The sequence below is a fragment of the Saccopteryx leptura genome, chromosome 4, assembly GCF_036850995.1.
Source record: "Saccopteryx leptura isolate mSacLep1 chromosome 4, mSacLep1_pri_phased_curated, whole genome shotgun sequence".
NCBI classification, from domain to species: domain Eukaryota; kingdom Metazoa; phylum Chordata; class Mammalia; order Chiroptera; family Emballonuridae; genus Saccopteryx; species Saccopteryx leptura.
This window is the reverse complement of record NC_089506.1, coordinates 212284992-212301788: the sequence shown is the minus strand read 5'-3', so window position 1 is coordinate 212301788 and position 16797 is coordinate 212284992. Positions and strand designations below refer to the sequence as shown.

Below are 16797 nucleotides of genomic sequence, written 5' to 3'. Positions count from 1 at the left end.
CATAGAGTTCAGTGGAAAATATTGCTACATTTCTAACGGATGTTTATCTTTTTTCCTCCAGCCATGTACTGGATGTACTCAGTTTTCATGGCTGGTGGCCTGCACCGCTTGTCCTAAGATGTCACACTCCTTTTCCACTCAATTCAACCAACATGTATTGAGTGCCTATTATTGTAGTTTCTGAAAAATGCATACATCGATATGACACAGATCCTGCTTTCAAGGAGGCTACAGCCTTGTAAAAGTGTCTGTAATATAAAAGAGACACAAAAAATGTTTAAGTAAAGTAAGAAATAAAGGGAAATATAAAACTCTTAACTCCTCTGCTCAAGACCCTGCAAGGCTACCCCCCTTATAACTCAGAAAGTCAGTGTCCTTACAAAGTCCTTCATGTAGGGACTCGAGGCCCTGTCTTAGTGATTCTCAAATTATCTTTGAAAAACCAGGTTTTTGTTGTTGTTTAAAATACAATAAAAATGCAGTTGGATAATGCAGCAATGTGAAGCTGCTATAAAAATCTCTAAATGTTCAGTTCACTCTCAATTACATTTCACGTCACTTCCAACAACTCTGCCCCACGTGATCTGGTTCATAGGTCTCGTTTGTGCCTCCTCCTCCTCTCTCAGTCTGCAGTAGGTCACAGTGGCCTCCTTGCCCAAGCTCCTCTCCAGCCTCAGAGCCTTTGCACTGGCTATTCTGTCTCTCTGTTAAACTTCCCCCAGAGAAACACATGGTGCATCTTTTCTTCTTCTAGTCTTTATTCAAATGTCTTTTTCTGGCCCTGGCCTGTTGGCTCAGTGGTAGAGTGTCAGCCCAGTGTGTCGACGTACCGGGTTCAATCCCCAGTCAGGCACGCAGGAGAAGCAACCATCTGCTTCTCTACCCCTCCCTCTCCTCCTTCGCTCTTTCTCTCTTCTTCTCCCATAGCCATGGCTCAATTGGTTTGACCGCATTTGGCCTGGGGCACTGAGGATGGCTCTGTGGAGCCTCTGCCTCAGGCACTAAAAATAACTCAATTGCGAGTATAGCCCCAAATGGGGGTCACCAGGTGGGTCCCGGTCAGAGCACGTGCAGGAGCCTGTCTCTCTGTCTCCCCTCCTCTCACTTGGAAAAGACGAATTAACAAACAAAAAACACCGTAAACCCCCCAAAACCAAATGTTATTTCTCAATGTGGACTATCCTGATAACCCAAACCAAAAATGAAACCCATCCTCTGCCCCCGCACTCTTGATCATTCTTACTGTTTCATTACCCTGCAGCTGCTGTGGCAGCTGATTCCTAGACTAATGACAACCTTTCCACATGGTGGCACCTACTGGAACATCACCCACCTGTTGTGGATCATAAATGGCAAAAAGCCATTGTAGATTCGAGGCTTAGCAAATGGCTAAGTTCTCCCCCCTTCACCTCCATATTGGCTGTGATGCTGAGTATTTGCACCCACTTCACTTGCTTCCTTAAGTTGCTGGAAGCAGTTTACATGCCTTTCCTCTTACTCTTTGTTCAGATGTTGGTTGATTTCACTTATGTATGGTGGGGGGATTCCTGTTTATGCATTGGGAGAGTTCCTGTTTTAGCCTTGGATGTGTAACTTTGTATCAAGGACTTTCTTGATTTGCATATGGCTATATAATAAAGCAAACTGGGGCTATAGGGCACTCGGATATTGCCAGCAGTATTTGAAGAGTCCTCCCGGTCCCATTTTTTTTTTTTTTTTTCTGAAGCTGGAAACAGGGAGAGACAGTCAGACAGACTCCTGCATGCGCCTGACCGGGATCCACCCGGCACGCCCACCATGGGGTGACGCTCTGCCCACCAGGGGGCGATGCTCTGCCCATCCTGGGCGTCGCCATGTTGCGACCAGAGCCACTCTAGCGCCTGAGGCAGAGGCCACAGAGCCATCCCCAGCGCCCGGGCCATCTTTGCTCCAATGGAGCTTTGGCTGCGGGAGGGGAAGAGAGAGACAGAGAGGAAAGCACAGCAGAGGGGTGGAGAAGCAAATGGGCGCTTCTCCTGTGTGCCCTGGCCGGGAATCGAACCCGGGTCCTCCGCACGCTAGGCCAACGCTCTACCGCTGAGCCAACCGGCCAGGGCCCATTTTTTAATAAGTGTGTTTCCTTAATTCTGCACCGTTATTAGGAGCCATGCTGGTCCGCGGCACCCACCTTTCATGGACAATACAATACTCATTCCCCAGGTCAACATCACCTTCATTCCTTTCTGTTCTTTTGAAGAAATCTAGATATAACACCTACTCAGACAATTCATTATTTTGGTGATGGTAACATACCTGGCTTTGGCCTCCAGTTTCACAAGTCAAAGTCCCCTGGATTTAGGTCCTACTGTCTCCTATATATAACCTGCTCATGGCCAAATGAATGGCTTTACATTGGGTATCCACTATAGCTTTTATTTCAACATACCCCCAACAGTGAGGGAACAGGAACCATCTTCAATTTATAGCTGGAAGACAAGGCCTATTGTAGGGGAGTGGTTTCCTTACAGGCAATCAGTACAGGACACATGTGGTGAGAGGTCCTCGACCAAGTGTCTCTGGAGCAGGCCGTCATGCCAGAACTCCCAATTTCCAGGACTGACTGCTTGCTGTCCAATTTGTAGCTGTCTGAGTCTTTCATTGTGTTCTCATACCCAAACTCTTTCTGCTTCCATGAGCCTTGGCTTGGCCCTTTGGTCTCAACAGCTAAGTTCCTAGAGAAGACCTGTGAGGCCTGCAGAGGTTTCATCTCCTGAAATGCACAGGGTTCTGGGCTATGGCCTCACCTCTCTTGATAGCAAGTGGCCCAGAGGCTTCTGAATTCTGTTTGACACTGCTCCAGAGTCTGGTGAAAACGTTCACGGAGCTCAGTGACTCCGTATAGTTGAGGGCCCTGCTGGCACACTTGGAGTTTCTTATAAAACCAAAGCTCACAAAGAACAGACAAGGAAGTCCTGGTTTCCTCAGTGGCCAAGGGTGTACTGCTACTTCCCCATCCTCCAAGTCCTGCTGATTTGCATCGCTTTATTTTTTCTTCCCCCTCTGCTAGGGTCTCATGGGCTTCAACTCCAGTCTCACTTGTGAACTCTTAGAACTTTTCTTCCATCTGCAGCAGTGACTATCTGGGGTCCCTGTGTTTGCTCTGATCCAGCCCAGAGATGACATTCAGACCATGAATAGGAAACCCTATATGTGAAGAAGCAAGGAGGTAATATCAAGGCCCCAGCCAGTTGTAAAGTATTTGAATCTGATGGTCAGGGAGGTTTCCTGAAAAGGAGCAGCCTGGATGGGGCAGAATTAATTTGAGAAAAGGAAGTGATCAGTCCTGAGACTGACATAGAGCTCTTGGTGCCTCTTGAGGGACTGGGCATAGAAGTGGAGTGTCACAGTTGGGTTGTTTTGTTAATTTCCTCTGCCACTAAGGACATTACCTCCCTGTGTGAGAACACACGTTCATTCGTCCCCCGCTGCTCACAGGACATCACCTCCCTGTGTGAGAACACACGTTCATTCGTCCCCCGCCTGCTCACAGGACATCACCTCCCTGTGTGAGAACACACGTTCATTCGTCCCCCGCCTGCTCACAGGACATCACCTCCCTGTGTGAGAACACACGTTCATTCGTCCCCCGCCTGCTCACAGGACATCACCTCCCTGTGTGAGAACACACGTTCATTCGTCCCCCGCCTGCTCACAGGACATCACCTCCCTGTGTGAGAACACACGTTCATTCGTCCCCCGCCTGCTCACAGGACATCACCTCCCTGTGTGAGAACACACGTTCATTCGTCCCCCGCCTGCTCACAGGACATCACCTCCCTGTGTGAGAAACACGTTCATTCGTCTCCCACCTGCTCGTGGCAGTCTGTTACCTCACTGACTGCTGTCTCCTCCTTTGTGTTTCTCTCGTAGCTCTTCTCCCCATCTTGCACTGACCGTCCACACTCTCCCCACAGCTTTCAGTCTCATGCCCCCTCACTTATTCTTGCTCACTGTCACGCATGCTGTCTATTCCAGTCATGAGATTTCTGACTCCTTTGCTTTCCTTTTCTTTCAGTCTCTGTGTCCCTCGCCGTGTCTTCCTTTCTGTATGTGTTTCTGTCTGGGTCTTCCTTTCTCTGTATCTTCCTTTATTTCTGTCTCTTGCCCACTCTCAGTATTTTCCTGTTTATTTCCTTCTTTCTCTCTGCCTAAGAGACTCCCCACTGCCTCTGTCTCCTTCCTTCTCAGGTTGTTTCGGATTCTCCTTCTCTCTGAACATCTGAACACATTCACGCTGGACCTAGAGGGAATGCAGATCTGTACCTAGCAAGACATTTCTGTCATTCTTCTGTGGAACACCCCTGGAGAGAGCCTTCTGTACGGGTCTGAGGTGCGTCCGTCCTTCCTGACAGAGGAATACAGTCTGTCCTCACATATGACTGGCCCCTGTAACAACACCGGGGTCTGCTGCTACTGATAAAATAGCACTGCTCTAGCCTGGGATGGGCAGAAACAGGACCGTAGTCATCAGATCAGAGGCAAAGCAAGGTAAGGGAGGGAGGTCAGGTCCCCAATGGAAGGATTAGGGTTGGTAAGAGCAGCCATTTGATGACGTCAAGTGGACAGAATAAGAAAACAACCCAGGACAAGCTCAATGGACCACATAAAAGTCTTCCTAACATCTCTGGGGAAGAATGAGTTTTAGAGTGAGAGTCAGTACAAAGTGTAAAGGGAACTTCAAGAGACAAAAAACAGCCTGACCAGGTGGTGGCACAGTGGATAGTGTGTCGGACTGGGATTCAGAGGATCCAGGTTCGAGACCCCAAGGTCGCCAGCTTGAGTGCGGGCTCATCTGGCTTGAGCAAAAAGCTCAGCAGCTTGGACCCAAGTCGCTGGCTTGAGCAAGGGGTTACTCGGTCTCCTGAAGGCCTGCGGTCAAGGCACATTTGAGAAAGCAATCAATGAACAACTAAGGTGTTGCAATGAAAAACTGATGATTGATGCTTCTCATCTCTCTCCATTCCTGTCTGTCTGTCCCTATCTATCCCTCCCTGTCTGCTGGTCTTGAGGACCCCTCTTCCAAAGATGGTTCCTGGCAGCCTGTGGAGTAAGCCAGGCTGGGGCAGAAACATCCACTATTAGAGGGCGGCTTCCACATAACAGTCACAGAGCAGAGGTTCTGAGTGGAGTTCCTGGGCCAACAGAATCAGCCACACCTGGGAACCTGTCACAAATGCATATTCCTGGGCCCCACCTCAGAGCTACTGAATCAGAAATTCTAGAAGTGATGCCTGGGAATGTGTTTTAACATGCCCCAGGTGAGTATGATGCACACACAAATCTGAGGAAGACTTTCATAGCCACTGTCTCGCTGTCTGTAGAGAAATTCATTTCACCAGATTCTTCTTTGCATAATACCTTTTAAAAAAATTTTTGCCCTGGCCGGTTGGCTCAGTGGTAGAGTGTCGGCCTGGCGTGTGGGAGTCCCGGGTTCAATTCCCAGCCAGGGCACACAGGAGAAGCGCCCATCTGCTTCTCCACCACTCCCCCTCTCCTTCCTCTCTGTCTCTCTCTTCCCCTCCCGCAGCCAGGGCTCCATTGGAGCAGAGTTGGCCCGGGCGCTGAGAATGGCTCTGTGGCCTCTGCCTCAGGCGCTAGAATGGCTCTGGTTGCAACAGAGCGACGCCCTGGATGGGCAGAGCATCGCCCCCTGGTGGGCATGCCGGGTGGATCCCGGTCAGGCGCATGCGGGAGTCTGTCTGACTGCCTCCCCGTTTCCAACTTCAGAAAAATACAAAAAAAAAAATAATTTTTTTTTCATTCCAAAGAAATATGTGGACACTATGGAAAGAAAAAATATAAGACAATAATGGTGTGTGAGAGAAATGTCTCAGAGCCAAATACTAGAGATAACCAAATACTCTTAAAATTACCAAAGTAATTCAAACCTTTTATTTTTTTCCGGACCAAGATAATATATTCTTTCCGGATCCCCACCTTCAATTAGACAAAGGAAATGGTTCATTTTGATGCTTTATTAATGAACCATCAGAGGACATTTAGAGGTCTGTGACCCCATAGAGGCTATAACACTTGGGATCTGAGCAGCCGAAGGGCATCGTGAGCGAAGAAAGCAGACCAGGAATACAGTGAACCCTGCCCCCTTCGCTCACACACCAGAGAGCACAGATGTTCCCAAGGTTTAAAAGGAAGTAAATGCTAAGTGGCAAAGTTTAAAAATATATTGACAGAGTATTTACATTACTTAAAAAATACAAAAGCAAATAAACCTCTTAGACGATTATCCATTTCACTGACAGAAAGCTTACCAACTTAAACAGCATGAAGACACCATGTTTTCCTCCAGAATTTGAGTTATATTAAGATGAGCCAACTTTTAAAACTTATTTAAGTAGGACACTTGAAATCATGTCAACACAATAAGTTTAAAAAAAAATAAACTTATTTAGCTACCTGTAACGGCAGCTTTCAATGAAGCAGAAAAAGCAGCAGTGGTCTTTAGGTCATCTAGAAATGTATGGAGCCAAAGTACTCCATGGAAAGCGACTTAGAAATTTAGATCCTTGGTCTGTCCATGCAATGGAATATTAGCCACAAAAAGGAATGAAGTAGTGATGCATGCTGGAAACATGCTAAATGTGAGAGGGCAGATGCAAAAAAGTCACGTAGATTCCATTTCTATGAAATGACCAGAACAGGCAAATTCATAGAGAGAGAATGAAAAACAACTGCTTAACAGGCACAGCATTTACTTTTAGGGGAATAAAATGTTTTAGAACTAGAGAGAGGTAGTAGTTGTACATTTTTAATGTACTAAATGCCACTTGAAAATGGCTAATTTTATGTTATGTGAATTCACCTACATTAAGAATTTTTTCTTTAATTAAGTTTTTTTCCTAAAGAAATTGAGACAAGCACCTGACCAGGCAGTGGCACAGTGGATAGAGCGTCAGACTGGGATGCAGAGGACCCAGGTTCGATACCCCGAGGTCGCCAGCTTGAGCGCGGGCTCATCTGGTTTGAGCAAAAGCTCACCAGCTTGAACCCAAGGTTGCTGGCTCCAGCAAGGGGCTACTCGGTCTGCTGAAGGCCCGTGGTCAAGGCACATATGAGAAAGCAATCAATGAACAACTAAGGTGTTGCAACGCGCAATGAAAAACTAATGATTGATGCTTCTCATCTCTCTCCGTTCCTGTCTGTCTGTCCCTGTCTATCCCTCTCTCTGACTCACTCTCTGTCTCTGTAAAAAAAATAAAATAAAAAAAAATAAAAATTAAAAAAAAAAAAAAGAAATTGAGACAAGGAAAAACAAAAAATAGAGCTTTGGAAGAAAGACAAAAACAACAGAACTATATTCTGAAAGACACATTAAGCTGGATAGGGCAGGGGATTTATTTAATGTCTTTCAGTACATGAAGAACTGCTGTGCAGAAGAAGGTCACAGTAAACATGTTCACCTTACTACAACTGATTTGAAAGTAACAGAATTCAATTGTAATAAAGGAGAATTCGGCTAACACATAAAGGATCTCCACTCTATTTATGTGCTATTACCATCAACTAATATGTACATCAACTTGTTTTTTAGGTACATTTCAAAGGCATTTAATCTGGATCCCAGGGGCAAACTTAAGCCCAGTCCTGCACTTCCCATAGATGCTTGTTCCTGTCCCACCTCAGGTGAGGGCACAGGCTTCTCCTTACCTTCTGACTCTTCCTGTGGTGTTTTGTGTGAGTTCTGTGACCCCTTCCAAGTCTGTTCCTCTGCAAGAACCCCCTGTTTCAGATGGGGCCTCAGTGATTCTCTGGCTATTCCAAAAGGGCTGTCTCATCGAGGAATACTTTCAAGTCCTTCCCAGAATCCAGGACCTGAGAATAGATCCCATCTGTCATCCCACATTCTGGCCTAATCTGAACCTTACAACCCCTAAGAGTGGCATTAAAAAAGGACATGACAACAAGAAATTAAAACGAAAAACGAAAAAAAGAAAAGACAAAGACAGAAAAAAGAAAAAGAAAAAAAAAACATGAAAGAAAAAATAAATAGAAAAGAAAAAAAAAAGACATGGCACATAGGGAAGCAGAAGAGAAATATTCTCAAGGACACTGTAAAAAAAAACTAAAAACTAAATAGGATTTGGTCTCATCTACCGTATTTCTCCATGTATAAGACATACATTTTTCCGAAAAATTTGGAGTCTAAAAACTGGGTGTGTCTTATACAGTGTAGATTTTTTTTTTCTGAAGCTGGAAACGGGGAGAGACAGTCAGACAGACTCCCGCATGCGCCCGACCGGGATCCACCCGGCACGCCCACCAGGGGCGACGCTCTGCCCACCAGGGGGCGATGCTCTGCCCCTCCGGGGCGTCGCTCTGCCGCGACCAGAGCCACTCTAGCGCCTGAGGCAGAGGCCAAGGAGCCATCCCCAGCACCTGGGCCATCTTTGCTCCAATGGAGCCTTGGCTGCGGGAGGGGAAGAGAGAGACAGAGAGGAAGGGGGGGGGTGGAGAAGCAAATGGGCGCTTCTCCTATGTGCCCTGGCCAGGAATCGAACCCGGGTCCCCCACACGCCAGGCCGAGGCTCTACCGCTGAGCCAACTGGCCAGGGCCCAGTGTACATTTTTTAACTTGCATTTCCTGCTTTTTCGTGTCAGTTTTTGCGCTCATTGTTGAAGACAGTGATTCGTCATCAGACACAGATAAGGACAAACTAATGGATGGGAGTTTTAACAGTGATGAGGAGTTGTATGAATTTTATGATGAATAAAACTTGAGTTCAGTAACTTTATGTAATACATTCTTTTTCAAATGTCAGGCACCAAAATTAAGGTGCGTCTTATACATGGGGAAATACAGTACTTTGTCTCATGTGATTAAGATCATTCATATGAAAACACCTAGTACAGAGCCTAACACACCAGAAGTGAGAATGTCACTTCCACTTTAGAAAGCTCCTGAGGCCCTGGCCGGTTGGCTCAGCGGTAGAGTGTCGGCCTGGCGTGCGGGGGACCCGGGTTCGATTCCCGGCCAGGGCACACAGGAGAAGCGCCCATTTGCTTCTCCACCCCCCCTCCTTCCTCTCTGTCTCTCTCTTCCCCTCCTGCAGCCAAAGCTCCATTGGAGCAAAAGATGGCCCGGGCGCTGGGGATGAGTCCTTGGCCTCTGCCCCAGGCGCTAGAGTGGTTCTGGTCGCGGCAGAGCAACGCCCCGGAGGGGCAGAGCATCGCCCCCTGGTGGGCAGAGCGTTGCCCCTGGTGGGCGTGCCGGGTGGATCCCGGTCGGGCGCATGCGGGAGTCTGTCTGACTGTCTCTCCCCGTTTCCAGCTTCAGAAAAATACAAAAAAAGAAAAAAAAAAAAAAAAAAAGAAAGCTCCTGTGACCTCAGCATTACTGCCATTTCCTCTCCCCCCAAATCCATACATGACCAAGTGCAGTCCATTCTATCTTCAAAAAATCCTTTGCAGTGGTCCTCATTCTATCGCTGTGCTCTTCTGACTGTTCAAGGACACTATCCAGCCTGGACTGGACTGCTGTCATCTCAGCTTAACTGTCTGCCCTGCATCTTCTCTGCTGCTGGACCCTCTAATCCAGGGGTCAGGAACCTGTGGCTCTTTTGATGATTGCATCTGGCTCGCAGACAAATATTTAATAAAAAAAATAATGTTAAAAATATAAAACATTCTCGGCCTGACCAGGCGGTGGCGCAGTGGATAGAGCGTCGCACTGGGATGCCGAGGACCCAGGTTCGAGACCCCGAGGTCGCCAGCTTGAGTGCGGGTTCATCTGGTTTGAGCAAAAGCCCACCAGCTTGAATCCAAGGTCACTGGCTCGAGCAAGGGGTTACTGGATCTGCTGAAGGCCCGCAGTCAAGGCACATATGAGAAAGCAATCAATGAACAACTAAGGTGTTGCAATGCGCAATGAAAAACTAATGATTGATGCTTCTCATCTCTCTCCATTCCTGTCTGTCTGTCCCTGTCTATCCCTCTCTCTAACTCACTCTCTGTCTCTGTAAAAAAAAAAAAAAAAAAAAAAAAAATTAAAATATAAAACATTCTCATGTATTACAATCCATTCATTTCCTACTGCTCATGTTCATGGTTGCAGGTGGCTAGAGCCAATCACAGCTGTCCTCCGGGACAACACCAAATTTTTATTGGATAATGCATAATGTACACAGGTCATTGTATGGCTCTCACGGAATTACATTTTAAAATATGTGGCGTTCATGGCTCTCTCAGCCAAAAAGTTTCCCGACCCCTGCTCTAATCCATTCTCTCTCTACACAGAATCCAGTAGATCTTTAAAAAAGATTCACATCCATCCCTGCTAACACTTCAGTGTTAACATCCCACTGCACACAGAATGAAATCCAAACTCCTCTTCACAGCCTGAAAGGTCCTGCATGATGTGGCCCCTGCCCACCCCTCTCACTGCCTCTCATACCAGTCTTCTCCTTGATCCTGAGGCTCTAGCCACAAACCCTCCCTTCTTTTTCAAACACGCAGAGTCCTCTCCCCCTGAGGCTCTTGGAGAGTGCTGTGCCCTGGGGCTGCAGTGCTCTCCCCTCAGCTCTTGGCACAACCAACTCCTTCTCTCTCACTTCTCTGCTCAAATGTCCCCTCAAATGTCCTCAGAGGACATTGCCCCACTACCTGACTCCCTCACAGTTATTCTCTATCAGGTCACCTTGCTCATACCCTCAGAACACTTATCTGAAAGTATCTTTATTCATTTGCATAGTTTGTTTCCCCCATGTAATGTAGGATTCGGCAGGCCAGGGGCTGTGCCTCTCGTTCACTAGAAAATCCCCAATATTTGGCATATCATTGGCCCTTACAATCAACTTTATTCTTTCATAGCCATCTTCATTCTTTGAATCCCAACCTTATACCTTGTCCTTAAAGTGCTACAGGACAGGCACTGAGAGGCAACTGGGTCCCAAGAAATGGTATCATCCTGTTACTATCAATACTTCTCACTGCCACTTCTTGCTCTCACCCACTTCATTGCCATGATTGGTTTCACTATTTTTTTTTTTTTCAGAGACAGAGTCAGAGTCAGAGAGAGGGACAGACAGACAGGAATGGAGAGAGATGAGAAGCATCAATCATTAGTTTTTCGTTGCGATACCTTAGTTGTTCATTGATTGCTTTCTCATATGTGCCTTGACCGTGGGCCTTCAGCAGACCGAGTAACCCTTTGCTCAAGCCAGTGACCTTGGCTTTGCTCAAACCAGATGAGCCCGTGCTCAAGCTGGCGACATCAGGATCTTGAACCTGGGTCCTCCGCATCCCAGTCGGATGCTCTATCCACTGCGCCACCGCCTGGTCAGGCGGTTTCACTATTTTAAAAATTAATTTTAGAGAGGAAGAAAGGAAGAGAAAGAGGAAGGAAGGAAGGAAGAGGAAGACATTGGTTTGTTGTTTCACTTATTCATGCATTCATTGTTGATTCTTGTATGTGCCCTGACTGAGGGTCAAACGTGCAATCTTGGCATACCAGAACGATGCTCTAACCCAGGGGTCCCCAAACTTTTCAAACAGGGGGCCAGTTCACTGTCCCTCAGACCATTGGAGGGCCGCCACATATAGTGCTCTTCTCACTGACCACCAGTGAAAGAGGTGCCCCTTCCGGAAGTGCGGCGGGGGGCCGGATAAATGGCCTCAGCTGAGCTGCCTGGCCAGGGCTACGACCAGCCAGGGCTATGATTGGTTTCAAATAGCTTTTAACCCTTACATTCCTCTACTGTTTTCATTTCTATTAAGAGTTTGGTTCTAAAATGGTGGGGAAAAACAAGGAAGAGATCATCACCAAAGTGAACTGGGACCAAGGTGATTATTAGTATATAAGGTTTCCCACTTTATATAGTTCACTTCTCCAAACTCTAACTTTATAAATGTCCTACTACTTGCTTTTCTCCACTCCACTCTAATTATCATTAATAGTCCCAAACCCACGAATTCTTTTTTTTTTTTTTAGCAAGAGAGACAGGAAGGGAGAGAGATGAGAAGCATCAACTTATAGTTGCACTTTAGTTGTTCATTGATTGCTTCTTATACGTGCCTTGAGAGGTGGAGGAGGGCTCAAGCCAAGCCAGTGACCCCTTACTCAAGCCAGTGACCTAGAGCTCAAGCCAGTGACCATGGGGTCATGTCAACGAGCCCATGCTCAAACTGGCAACCTCAGGGTTTCAAACCTGGGGCCTCAGCATCCCAGGTCAACACTCTATTCACTGCACCACCACCAGTCAGGCATCATGGATTTTAAATTAATTTCTTCAGTTTCTTAACGCATCACCACCATGTTACTTTTCACTCTCTAAATTATGTCAAAACTACAAATTTCATCTATACTGCACCTTCTCACTGGGAAACAGAAGTACCTCCTATTCCAGCCACAAAGACTCAGCACTGAGGGAGCTGCTTCCTGCTCAGACCACAGACCCACCCACTCAGGCTACAGCATTCCCTCTGACCCACACTCTGTGACACTATGCCCCTCCTACAATTCTGACCCAGATTTCAGTTGCCTTTTTCCACCAAATCTCCCACAACCAAAGCCCTCATGCTAGTTTTCCTTTTCCTGAGCCTTTTACACCTCCCTTCTTCCAAAATATTGATATATACAGGATGGTTACACTGATCAGACCTCAGACCTAGTCTCTACCTCCACATGAGGTATTTTGTGAAACTTGTCCCTGTCTCTAACTGACCAGTTAATGCAGGCAGCAAGGACCAACTCATACAACTCTGTTTAATGTACCACCCATGCCACTGGGCTCTAAGGAACCTTCTAGTGAAAGATTTGATTTTTTAAAAATAGATTTTACAGGCCCTGGCCGGTTGGCTCGGCGGTGGCGCGTTGGCCTGGCATGCGGGGGACCCGGGTTCAATTCCCGGCCAGGGCACATAAGGAGAGGCACCCATTTGCTTCTCCACCCCCCCCCTTCCTCTCTGTCTCTCTCTTCCCCTCCCGCAGCCGAGGCTCCATTGGAGCGGGGATGGCCCGGGTGCTGGGGATGGCTCCTTGGCCTCTGCCCCAGGTGCTGGAGTGGCTCTGGTCGTGGCGGGGCGAGGCCCCGGAGGGGCAGGGCATCGCCCCCTGGTGGGCAGAGCGTCACCCCTGGTGGGCGTGCCGGGTGGATCCCGGTCGGACGCATGCGGGAGTCTGTCTGACTGTCTCTCCCCGTTTCCAGCTTCAGAAAGATAAAAAAAAAAAAAAATAGATTTTACAGAGAGGGGTTGAGAAGCAAGAAGTATCAATTCACAGTTGTTTCACTATAGTTCATTGCCTGCTTGTTGTATGTGCCTTGACCCGGCAAGCCCAAGGTTTTTGTCTGTTTGTTGTTTTTTTTATATTTTTCTGAAGTGAGAAGTGGGGAGGCAGACAGACTCCCACATGAGCCCGGGATCCACCCAGCATGCCCACTAGGGGGCGATGCTCTGCACATCTGGGCCGTTGCTCTGTTGTGACAGGAGCCATTCCAGCACCTGAGGCGGAGGCCATGGAGCCATCCTCAGTGCCCGGGCCAACTTTGCTTCAATAGAGCCTTGGCTGCGGGGGGGGGGGGAGATAGAAAGGAGAGAGGGAAGGGTAGAGAAGCAGATGGGCACTTGTCCTGTGTGCCCTGGCCGGAAATCGAACCTGGGACTTTCACACACTGGGCCAACGCTCTACCACTGAGCCAACTGGGCAGGGCCAAGCCCAAGGTTTTGAACTGGCAAACTCAGCATTCCAGGTTACTACTGTGCCACCACAGGCCAGGCAAGAGATTAGATTTTAAGTCATCAATATCTCTAATTTTCCTGCTCTCCTTAGTGAGGGATAGTTATCCTTTCCCTGACCTTGTTCTGGAGAACTGTTCCGAGTAGTTTAATACTTTAATTAGAGACCCTAAAGATTCACTGAATATATGAATACCAATATTATTTCAGCAAGTATGAAATTCTTCCCATAGACTAAGGGTACAGGATCAATGGAAGTTAGTTGGTACTTTGGTGGTTGACAGAGGGCTAGTGTGCATTTCTCAACTAAGCACCTCTCCAGTAACTAGATTCCTGTGTTCCTTACCCCACTTCTTTTTTTTTTTTTTAAGATTTTATTGGTTTGAGAGAGAGAGAGACTGGGGGGGCCGAGTAGGAAACATCAATTTGTAGTAGCTGCTTCTTGTGTGTGTCTTGATGGGGAAAGCCTGGGGTTCCAAACTGGCAACTTTGCCATTCCAGGTTGACATTTTATCCACTGTGCCACCACAGATCACGTACTCGCCCCAACTTCTTATAATCAAAACCACAAGATTCTGACTTCCTTTTCTCACCTGTTGCCCAGGTGATCTCTGTACATCCTCAACCAGAGCCACAGCTTCCTCCCCATTTTCTGGACACCGCTTCTTCACCCAGGCCTGGATCTCCTCGGGCAACATGGTGAGGAACTGCTCCAAAACCAGCAGCTCCAGGGTTTGCTCTTTTGAGTGTGTCTTAGGCCTCAGACACTGACAACAGAGTTCTCAGAGTGTGCTGAAAGCTACATGGGGGCCAGCTGCCTCCTGACGGCAGAACTGTCTGAAGCGCTGGCGGGACGCTTCGCAGTCAAGGTTGTTGCTCTGAAGGGCTTATTTCCGTCCCTGTGTGGAGTCCTTGCTTGGGGATGGATGTGCCTGGGGATGCCTTGTGGCAGCCATCATTCACTTCATAAACTGGCTCACTGGTTGCCACTTCCATGCTGGGGATCAGACTCCATCTCTTCCCCCCCCCCCAAGCTAGAAACGGGGAGAGACAGTCAGACAGACTCCCGCATGCGCCCGACCGGGATCCACCCGGCACGCCCACAAGGGGGCGACGCTCTGCCCACCAGGGAGCGATGCTCTGCCCCTCCGGGGCATCGCTCTGTTGCGACCAGAGCCACTCTAGCGCCTGGGGCAGAGGCCAAGGAGTCATCCCCAGCAGCCGGGCCATCTTTGCTCCAATGGAGCCTCGCTGCGGGAGGGGAAGAGAGAGACAGAGAGGAAGGAGAGGGGGAGGGGTGGAGAAGCAGATGGGCGCTTTTCCTGTGTGCCCTGGCCGGGACCTCTGCACACCAGGCCGACGCTCTACCACTGAGCCAACCGGCCAGGGCCCTTTTCTCACTTCTAATAGTAGCAGCATCTTCCTTTTTGAAAGAACCCCTCTCTATCCTATTGTCTCTGGTAGGGCTGTTCATCATTACAGTACCTTTCTCCCTACCCCAGGAGTTAGCATCTGAAAAAGGCTGGACCTATCAAAATTCTTCTCTTGTGGGGTGGTAAAAGTTCTGAATTTCCTGGGAATTGCTAAATTGGAAGGATGTAAAATGGGAGCTGTCTGCAATTATGTCCCACTCAACATTCCACATCTCCTCCACCAAAGGGGTGAGCCTATATACAGGAGTAAAAAAAATTTACTTCAAAAAAAATGGATTTAGGCCCTGGCTGGTTGGCTCAGTGGTAGAGCGTTGGCCTCGGGTAGAGGAGTCCCAGGTTCGATTCCCGCCAGGGCACACAGGAGAAGGGCCCATCTGCTTCTCCACCCCTCCTCCTCTCCTTCCTCTTTGTCTCTCTTCCCCTCCAGCAGCAGACGCTCCATTGGAGCTAGGTTGGCTCGGGCACTGAGGATGGCTCTATGGTCTCTGCCTCAGGCGCTAGAATGGCTCTGGTTCAATGGAGCAACGCCCCAGATGGGCAGAGCATCGCCCCCTGGAGGGCATGCCGGGTGGATCCCGGTCCGGCGCATGCAGGAGTCTATCTGACTGCCTCCCCATTTCCAACTTCAGAAAAATACCCCCCCCCAAAATGGATTTAGGTTGCTGTTCTTCCAAAGAATTTAAACTGCCTTCATTTATATTCTCTTTACATTTCAGTGTGGCAGTAGAGGCTAGAGATAGAGGAATCAAAGGAATTGTTGTTGAAGTCCTTTTTAACAAAAAAGGACCGTCATATAGCATTAGCTTCTCAGCACCAAGGCCAGGCCTAGAACCTGTACTCCTCCTTGACTTACACGTTTCCGTACATCCCACACTTTATCTGGAATAATAAATGCTATGCTAGTTTCATAGAGAAGGGGGGGCAGGCATTCCTCTTGACCCCTGGACATCCCATTAATACCTAATTTTAAAATTCTGGTTTGTCAAAAACGTGTTTCCCTCTGACAATGATCTACTCAGCGGAAAGCAGGATGAGAATTAGGGCTGGACTGATTCACTTCACTCAGCAAGGCTGCACTGAGTACTGGCAGTGCACTCGGTACTAGGGTTCAGTACTGTGGCTGGTGTGGCGTAGGAAAACATCCGCAGGCTTCGTTGCACCCTGACGGGCATTAGCCGTTCAGGGTTACTGGCCAGAGAGAGTCCGGGCTCAAGCTCAGAGATCGGAGATCGGAACCCGGCCTGGTCAGCTGGGGTGGACGAGGGCACCAGGACGCAGGAAGGTGACCGCGGAGCATCCGAGAGGCGCCCGGGCCTGGCCCGACTGCTCTGAAAAAAACGCCGGTGACAAGGGCATCAGGCTGGCGTGGGGCCCAGCTGCGAGCCCACCGCCTGGAGCAAGCAGAGCACTCACCAGATCCACTCACTAGCCCCTTTCCAAACTCGTTCAGCCGCCGGACGGGAAGTCAGCGCACGAACTCCCGCACTGGTCAGCGCTTCGCAAATGCTCGCAGGCGGTGCCGCCGCACTACAACTCCCGCGGTGCACTGTGACGGCTGGGCGCCGTTCCTCTGCTGCATCGACAGCTACAGCAGCCAATAGACAGAAGAAACTGCTCTCGAAGAGCCAATCGTCCT

At 48.5% G+C, this 16797-nt stretch overlaps 1 pseudogene; it reads right to left on the bottom strand.

Moving 5' to 3' along the window:
- Positions 1-2104: 2104 nt before the first annotated feature.
- LOC136403707 (zinc finger and SCAN domain-containing protein 32-like) lies at positions 2105-14742 on the bottom strand (annotated as a pseudogene).
- Positions 14743-16797: the final 2055 nt, after the last annotated feature.